A 10065-nucleotide genomic window follows, 5' to 3' on the forward strand; every position below is an offset into this window, starting at 1 on the left:
GCTAAATCCATTATCCGGGCTTGTGTACTTGGGGAGTGAATCCATGTCGATCAACATACTCCCTATTTCATCATAGTTTCCCAAGGAGGACCATCGGAAGCAATCGCTCGAAAAAGCGCGGTATCATCGGGGAGATTGAAAGAGTCGCTTTGCTCTTAATTCCAAGCACCTTGTGGGGATCGGCACCAGATAATCCAATCCCCGCAAAAGGTGAGAGAAATGTTTGGAGCCATCATAGGAATGATTATCTCTTGATGAATCCATGTCGCGAAGATCGCAGTGAGAGAGCGACTTCCCGCATCGATCTCCTCAAGTTTATGGACATAAGAGCTATCACTCCCTTGTAGATTATCAACATTATTATTTGATATAGGCAGGTCAATAGACTTTCCTTCAGCCACACTCTCAACCGGATTGACTTGTAAAATCCCTAAGAGTTAGGAGTTAAATGAATAATTGGCGGAGCTTCAACGCAGAGAAGCTGAAACCTTCTCGCTGTGCTATATTATGAGATGCTATCAGCTTGCCTAGTACATTTTGGTTGAGAGAAACGTCAAAAGGAGTATTTATTTGTTTTGCTAAGTTTGACACTAGAGTTTCCTATGCAAGTTTAACTATGTATGCACATGGCAGGAGATTATTTCATTACTGAAAGAACAAGTTGGCCTGAATAATTGTGATGTTGGTCTGAAAAAGAATGTGATGTTGGGAACTTTTATTAAAATATATATATTTTTTAATTACAAAAACTAATATCCGACGGACAAAGGCTGTCGAGTAGAAGCAATAACCGATGGTCTTGAACAGCTACAATACCCGACGGTCATTGACAATAGCCATATCCAACCGGTCTTTGACAACGAATTTTCGACGGTTAGTCCGCAAAGAATACCGATGGTCTATGATACCGCAATGTCCGTCGACATAGATACCAAAACGCCACGGCCTGTTTTGACTGTTTTTACTTGCCGGAAGCCTATGCCGACCGAAGTGTTTTCCGACGGTCTTCTGCGGCTTTTGGCTGTCGGGTATATCTTGCCGGCAGTTATTATCCTGTCGGGTAAAGTCGTTCATTTTGTAGTGCTAGTAGCTACTTTTTAGAGAAGGACTGTATGTATATATATATTTGTGATTATTGGTTATGGAAATGGCCTTCACATTGAACCCAGGTCGCTCAAGGGGGGCGTACGTTAAATCCACTTTGACAAAAGTGGCACCTTCGATCATATTGAACCCATGGGTTAAAAGTGGCGGGTAGAGTTGGGACTACCATGTTGAACCCATTTACTAAACATGGCGACCGATGCCTTGAGTGAATGGCGAAGAACCATTTGTACCATATACGTATGAGAATGTATTACATACCTATACGTTATGTAGACCTCGGTATTTGTTATGTGTTATGCAAAGTGATGCTTAGTATATTTGAGATTTATCATAAGGTATATTGTGTTATGTGTGTTTTATTTTCCCTGTTTCCAATTCTTATTATAATTATCTTAAGGGCTTGTTGATAGATTTGTTTGCTCGTGGCGTTGACATCTTTATATAAATTCTTTTTGCAGGTGATCTCTTCGGCGTAGTTGATGGAGTGCATCTTAGATAAGCTTAGTGGGTTCTTGTCTTGTTCATGTCTTTTGGTTGTTTTGTTGTTTTACAAATGTATGCAAAACCTTGGATCCATTTTAAGATGTGATCTTGTAATCTTTATTTTTGGATTTAGTTGTAACTATCAAACTTTGATAGTTTTGTAAACTTCCATCTTTACACATCTCCTCTAGGATGGAATACTCTTTCTAGCTTTTCTTTTAGCCTTGTGAACTCAATGCAGTTGTCGTGCCATTTCTTTAGTGTTTCAGACTTGCCTTATGGAATGCAATAGAAATTGGGGCGTTACAAAATGATTACATATCACAAGCCTACCTCTATTTGGACTGGCATCAAGGATGCATTGGAAGAAGTGGCTCCAAGATCTCCATGGGTGATTGCGGATGGAAAGAACACAGATTTGTGGAGAAGCAATTGGCTAGGAAACAAATCCCTGAAGCAATTATTGAATATCAACTCTCAAGAACTAAAAGGATATTGAGCAAAAGTGTGTGTGTGATATTTTAGAAGAAAGCAGATGGAGTATTCCTAATATTCTACAAGAGCTGATGGATAATGTTCATGTGGGAGTGAATCTGATCGCGAAAGCCGGCCCAATTATTTTTTATGACTATGTAGTTTGGTGCCCCGACATGAAAGGTAATTTTTCTGCAAAGTTTGCATATGATGAGATCAAAGCGAAAAAAGCCCTCGGTGACATGGAGCAAATTTCCTTGGAATTGCCATATACACCCCGAGACCACGCTTTACTTTGGTATGGAAAATTTTGCAAAAAGTGGTGGCCAGCGATGAAAGAGTACGAAAAGTCGATTGTGCATGCATTTGGCATCTTGTCAGAGCTTGTGCATAAATGAAATTGAGTCAAATGACCACCTTTTCTAGCACTGTTCCTTCTCCCAACTGCTATGGCAATGGATCTCTACGTTTTCAAGAAGAATCAGGTTATGAGTCTTGAAGATGTTATGAGTCTGAACAGATAATGGAGTCTTGACTTAAGCAAATGTGGAATGCATGTATGGTGGCTGTTTTGGCTAGCATATGGAAGCAAAAGGAATACAGTTTTGTTTAAAGAAAAAGAGACCTAATATGGTAGAGCTCAAGTATTATGTTAGAACGACTCAAGTAAAGATCATAGGAAATCTGCTTAGAAGCCATAGCTCTGACTCTTGCTTTGAATGCTCAATTCTGCAGTTTTGGGATGTCAACCCTAGAGCAAAGGGCGCACCAAAGATCAAAACATGTATTTGGATCCTTCGAACCTGATGTAATCAAAATCCAATACGATGGTGCTTGGGCGAGGCAATCGAGACCTACTTGGGTATTGGTGTTTCTTATAGAGGAAATATGGGAGACTTCAAGCCGACAATGTGGAAAAGTATTGGGACTGCAACAAGCTTCTAGGTAGAGTGTTTAGCTATCCTTGAAGGTGTAGAAACCGGCCGTGATCTAGGGGTGTAAAAAAAGGTCCTCAAGCCCCCATTGGCCAGCCCATGGGCCAAAAAAGCCTTAATATTTAAGCCCTTACGCCAATTTGAGAGGCGATCGTTTTGCCCCTCACGCGTTTGAGGGGTGGGTAAAGGGCCTAGATGTGAAAGCATGAGGGCCCTCACAACTTATATATATATATATATATATATATATATATATATATATATATATATATATATATATATATATATATATTTATTTATTTATTTATTTATATTTTGTTAAAAAGTATGTAATTGTATAAATTAAATAAAAAAAAAAAAAATATGCTTTACATAAATTAGTGCATTGTGTAGGCTCCTCTAACGTTACATAAAAAATCTAGTTCAAAATAACAAATTGTTCCCTTGTCGGGATATGAACCCGGGTCACTTCACTATATGTAAACAAGAATAAAATATAAATAAGAGTGATGTGATATGATCCTTGGTATATGGTAATGAAGGTTTTAATCAACCTTAACTAATCAAACACAAATTATTCTACAACCTATAACACCACATCATATTTTTGGTCTTCTATAAATTTCTTATTGATTCATGTAATACATCGGCACATCAAACCTAAGAACGAAACTTTTGAATTTTATTATCTTACAAATTTTAGCTAAATTATTAATTAAGTACATTAACCAAAGTCAAGATTGAAAAAACCTATTATTTAAACGTGATAATTAATTTATCGTGTATCAATTTAGCAAGATTATACTGTAAATAAAGAGTTTAAGAGAGTAATCAAACCCGGCCTTCTAGCCCCGACCCTCAATTCTCTAAAGAGAGGGTGAGGTGAGGTTAGGGCATCACAATTTTAGCATTGGCCCTCATAGGCCGCCCTCATTACATGAGAGGGTCAGGCCGGCCCGACCCTTAAGTCATACGGGTTTCATGGTTTGAGGGCCGGGCTAGCCCGCCGGCACTGCTTTTACACCCGCCTAGTTAAGATCTAGATGATGACTTAGGCTTTGGATAGAAACGGACTCAGAAGCTGCCTCGAAAGCTTTTACAAGTGGTAATGTGTCATGGCAACTCCAAGCAAGATGGACAAACTGCACAACTGCCACTCATCAACTTAAGATAACCACTATCTTTAGGGAAGACAATTTCACTACTGACACCTTGGCAAATACTGCTGCAACTTTCTGAGAGAATGAGAGAGTTGTTTTTGAAGGCAAACCAGAGTGGATTAACAAATGGGAATGGTCTTTCCAAACTTTCTATAGATTTAAGTGAAATGTATTTTACTCATAGTTATAAATGGAAGTAATGGATGTTTGATTGAGTTTGACATTAGAGATACAGCCTGTTGCCTCCCTAAACAACTTTTTTTGTTTTATTTACACAGCAACCAAAAAAAAAAAAAAATGGTAATGATGATCTCTTTGCCATGTACATCATGCTCAAAACGATTAGCTCATTCCAAAATGACGACCCTTATCAATAGATTTCATAAAATGTCGATCAGAGAACCCACAATACCCCTAAAGCAGTATGCGGGCAAGTCCATATATCATTTGCCTAAAATTCATGATTGTTCCTATTCCTTAAAGACTCAAAGTAAAACCTTACCGTTCGGCCTCAAAATTAAAAACTATCATGGTGAAGCACTTAGCCTTGTTTTTGTGTAATCTACAAAACTAAGTACATGCCGTTATATGAACTCCACTTACATGATTTCCACCATGAAAAAAATAATGAATTATATGTTGATTTTTGGTGGAGATGTTCTTCCCACAATACAGATTATCTTTAGAAAAAAAAAAAAACAGCACATTTGAAGATGTCTAAAACGATCAAAATTTGCTTACAATATTATAAAATTATCGGTCTAAATTTTTTAAATTTCAAAACAACTTTTGACAAGGTTAAACATTTTTGGTTAGGCTAATTTTTTGTAGGAAGATTCTCTATTATGAGAAGACTATCTTCATCGAAAAATCAGACCTGAATTCATCTTATAAACCCATTTTTGGTGATGGAACTCATATAAAGTGGAGTTCATATAGCAGGTTCAAAAAGTATATCAGAATTTTATAGAAAACAACAATAACAATACGCATTCAATTCGGGATTTTTTATGCAATCTTTTGTTCAAATTGTTGTGCAATTACACAGAAAGACAGTACAGAACGCTTTACTGCAATGCCAATTCATTCTCATCTCAAACAAAATATTTGTGGTGCAGGTTCACTAATATTATACTCCACCCTAACATGAAATATATAGTGAAAGTAAAAAATCCCCTTAAATTCCACAAAAAAAACACATTGCACGACATAAATAAAGAGTACTTCTAACAGCCCATGACCTTATCAACTGAAACCTTTGCTTTCTCCACAGTTCCATCATTCCCAGCAAGAGCTCTATACTTATCCTTCCTAGTAAAACTTGTGCACTCATAAGAAAGACTTGCTGCAATAACCCTTTGGATATAATTTGCAACATCATGACTAGACTTCCCTGCACTTGTAGTCAGTTCATGTGGCAACTTGTTCAAAATGTCACTTCATACGCTGGACTTGGGTTCATGAAAAAGTAAAATGGATCCATCCCTTTCCACCCTCTAGCGGTTGTTCCATGGAACATACTCATTCTATTTGCCATAGCAACAGGCACAATTTGATCTGTTAATTCTGCAAACAGCGCCGAAAATCTCAGTAAAAATGGTTCCCTACATGTGGTACCTTCAGGACATATAACAAGGTCACCTTCCTCCAATAACTTTTTAATCATAGAAGCATCTCTTTCACGATCTCGACTTAGTCTAACTGTTTTGATAGGTGAGAGTATTTCGAAAGGCGTGAGACTGAATAGGTCACTGCAGCAATAGGACGACCGAGCGCTGTGGAGAGGAAGATAGGATCGAGTAAGGTTCTGTGAGAACATATGAAGAGGACACCAGATTGGCCTGTGGATTTCTTGGGTGGTGGAGGGGTGTTCCTTTGACATAAACACGAACACCGAAAGTGCCCAAAAGGCGTAGTAGACCAGTGGCATAGGTAGGAGTGATCCTGCAGCAATACGTAGACAGGCTAAGATAAAGCCGACTGGGATCCAAAGAATGGTGATTAACGCCATGAGAGGGCTGGGTTTTGTGACAAGGCGACCATCATGGAAGACTATGGGCTTTGGTAATTTGTCGCGGCTAACTGCATCAACTTTGGGCTGGAACGGAACAACATAACTTTCCTGTGTAAAACTTGTATGAGAAGTTGATAAAGAAATGTAGCATCATGCTTCATGAACATCCATAATACGTACTAGAAAATGAAAGCTATTGCTTTGCCAAATTTTGTACTTTGGGCATGTGATTACTGAAACAACTCCTTTCTTACTATGGATCAACATTTTATCCTAGGCTTAAAACGGGATTGAGCCAAATAAAACAAGTTGGCCTAGAAACTATATATTTAACTTAGTTTCTCGTTGTGAAATGTGTTTGTTTTAGGAACTGCTATTTTTTCATTTCTAACACTAGATGGAGACATGAATCATGGGAGGCCAGTGCTGGAACTGGCCATAGTCTGTAGGCTAGGCGCTCTCGCCAAGCCGAAAGCAGCCCCAAATAACCTGGGGGTCCCCAAAGAGACTCGAACTCAGAGACCTCCATGAAAAGCGTGGTGCACTGGTGCACTTTGAACAACTCAGCTAAGCTGTTGTGCAACTATGTAAGAATATCTTAGTTTGTGAAGTAAAGAGTGCAAACCTGGCATAGTGCCATGAAAGGAAAATCCGTTTGCCTATCACCAAGGCCTATTTCAGGGGCAATGTCACCAAAGGCCTTCTTCAGAGCAGTAGCCTTGTTATTGCCTACAAGAATTCCTGGACTACGTATAAAACCAGTTGCTCTACCTTTATAACTTCCAATCTCAGTCCCAACAACCATATCAGCGCCCAAATAATCTTTCAAGAAAGCTTCAACCATAATCCTTGGATTCGCCGTCAGTACACATCGCTTACCACAAGATGAAAAACACGCCATGACTCAGGATGTAAATCAGTTGAGTAGAATTTTGGTAATACAGCTCGCGCAACAGATTCAATATCTGACACCTTCATGCCAGCGTACGTTGCAAATACAAGTACCTGAATTCCTGCTGATTCTGATACAATGTAGTACAAAAATCCAGCTATAGGTGATAACAAAAGTAAGAAAAAGAAGTCTAAGAATGCCACCGACTTCAAAGGCTACTAGCGCAAAGTAGGGGAATGAACTGCGACCGCGTAGTAGGGTCCCATCCATGTCAGCCACCACCGTGTGTTTTTCACGACCGATTGAGGCACACTGGTCAATTGTAGGGAAAGTTGGAGATGGTATTCCATTTGATTTTCCCATGATTAGGAGTTAAGGGGATGTTAAATGTGCCTAAGGCCCTTGTTAGAGAAGACCGGGATGGAGTTTAAATTTTGTGTCTACCTTGTGCCAATAACATGTTTATATAGAGAAACATAGCGTGTATAATTGAAAATGTAAATGAGACAAAATATTTAGCTTATGAGTTCAATGGTGGCTAAGCGATTTCCAATACTTAGTATCTAACGAGGGTGGACTGTTCTTGTTTTGTAGTAAAAGTGTAAGGAAGTGGTTGTTAGCATCTTTGTTAATACCGTCATATTGTTTGTTTTATTCCTTTCTTTGTAGTTTATTAGGCCCCAAGGTCTATCACTACTTAAGATGTGCTAATTATTAGACCAGTTCATCAAATATGCTAATTTATAGGCTAATGGTGTCCAACTTTTCTTCAATGATTTGTTGGTTTTCCATGTGGATGGACATAATGATGGTGACATAATTGAATTAACTGGTATCATAATTCATATACTGGTTTTCTGTTGAATATATATGTATGATTTATGGGATAAATTGTTTTCGATTATCAAATTCTGTTTGACTTAAGGGCCCTAAATTTCTTGTTGCACAAACTTCCAAAGTCAAACCATATTATCAAAATAAATAATCGGGATCCTACTACATAAACGGCTTGCACAAAATTTCCTGTGTGCATCTAGTTCCCAAGGCAGGTTCAAAACATTAAGTAGATTAAAACATAATTCCGATAAAAAACTACAACAGAAAGTCAGGATCTTAGAATTTTGAACATTCTAATGCTACTTAGGCCAGTTTCCATGAGTTTACATATCGGTGTAACACTTTCCACAAAACAACTTACCAATAACCTTCTGAAATCTTTAGTAGTTGATCTCTTAAATCTCATCACTAACAATGCCACCAACTGGATTATCCTGTGGTAGAACTGTGAATGAGTTACTCAAAGGAGTAGAGACCACAGGATTCCTATTCCCACTTTGAACAGTTCTAATCACTATTTTTGATTGTTCTACAGTAGTTTATGGATAATGTGACCCTGCACTGGACTCACAGCTTGGTGCCTACGAACAGGGCGAGTAAAATTGAAGCCTCTGAAACAAATGTTCTTTGCCATACACCTCTGGCTATCTTTCTCCTTCTTTACTTAATGCGCATTGTTAAGTACGAACTTAGGTGACACTACATACAAGATACAATATACTTCGAAAATTAGTACTTTATCACAGGACAATTGAAATTTGATCTGCTGCAGCAGGGCAGGCCTTTACTGCGATGTGACTTAGGACTGTAAACACCTAAATTAATATGAACATGACCATGCACTGGCCAGGCTTACTGCTTCAGCCTTCAGGTACAGGGGTGTGTTGTTTGGAGTTATTATTATTTTTTTGGCTTTTTCGAGAAACAATACTTGAGGGCCGCGCGCAACTACTCAACTAAACCTTACCTTCAAGGCTTCTACGTATTCTGGACACCGATCTCTTTTTCGGTCCAGTATAAAAAAACATAAGTTTTTCTAATTGGAAAAACTTAACCTAACTAATACCAGAAAAAGAGAGAGATTGTAAGAGAGAACTCTTAGTGAGTTAAGTTTTTCTAATTGGAAACTTAACCTAACTAATACTAGAAAAAGAGAGAGATTGTAAGAGATAATTCTTAGTGAGTTGAGTGTTCATTTTTTGTGAGTGAATTGAGAGCTTTTGTAATCTATTACTCTGGACATCTAGTAAAGCTTGGAACTCGCCGGTGGACGTAGGTACATTGCCGAACCACGTTATATCCATGTCTTGTGGTTTGTTTTATTTTGCATTAGTCTTTTTACTTTATATGCTAATTAATTGATATTGAGAAGTGTTGGGATAGTACTTGGAGAGTGTTGAAGTCTTGTCTAGAGAGAATGATCAATCTTTGTGTAAGGTTGATTGATTTAGAGTGGATAACGTTGTTTCTGCAGTTATTTATCCACAACAGTATACCACTACAAAAGCAGTAGAGTGAGTATTACTAATGTTATGTACTGCTCGCAGGTTCCTTTCCACTTAGGTAAAAAACATAAATGATATTAAAAATTAGTACTAGCCTACACTTTCCTCTTTTTTCTTTTCTTTCTATTATTATTCTTTGTTCCACTTAAAATTCAGCTACCCAAATTCAATACTCTGCCAAGTTGCTAAATCACTACAAATTACAATTTTGCATGAAGGTTTCATGGAAAAGAATGCACAGATTGTAAATAAAAAAATTCAAAAAAAGTTAGCCACTTAACCAATTATCTCAAAATTTAAGTGTGTTTGTGCTTAAGAACATATATAAGAAACCATTCAGCATGCTTCTTTGGTCAGAACCTTAAAAATAAAATGAGGTTTATGAAGATCCCAATACATGCCAATTACATCACCTTTTTTCAATTTCCTTCTTCTTACAAAAGTTTCTTTCCAGTTAGTTGTGAAAATGTAACTCTTGTTATTTGAACTTTTCTTGAAAGTCAAGTTGTGTATGGTGTAGTGGGCAAATATCGTGCCTTTAAATATTTTTATTAGATATTTCAAAACTCAAGATATTGACATGATGGTCAATATCTCGGTATATTTCGTGGTTATTCAAAATATTTGCAGGTATTGAGCAGGAAAAGAAGGAGGAAGA

At 37.7% G+C, this 10065-nt stretch overlaps 1 pseudogene across 1 annotated transcript; it reads right to left on the reverse strand.

The window, feature by feature from the left end:
• Positions 1 to 5341: 5341 nt before the first annotated feature.
• Positions 5342 to 7504, reverse strand: LOC147497774 (glycerol-3-phosphate acyltransferase RAM2-like; annotated as a pseudogene). Its single transcript, XR_015195233.1, has 2 exons — positions 6799 to 7504; positions 5342 to 6281 (listed from the first exon to the last, which is right to left on the reverse strand). The product of XR_015195233.1 is annotated as a glycerol-3-phosphate acyltransferase RAM2-like (transcript).
• Positions 7505 to 10065: the final 2561 nt, after the last annotated feature.

Source organism: Coptis chinensis, chromosome 5 (assembly GCF_015680905.1).
Source record: "Coptis chinensis isolate HL-2020 chromosome 5, ASM1568090v1, whole genome shotgun sequence".
Taxonomy (NCBI): domain Eukaryota; kingdom Viridiplantae; phylum Streptophyta; class Magnoliopsida; order Ranunculales; family Ranunculaceae; genus Coptis; species Coptis chinensis.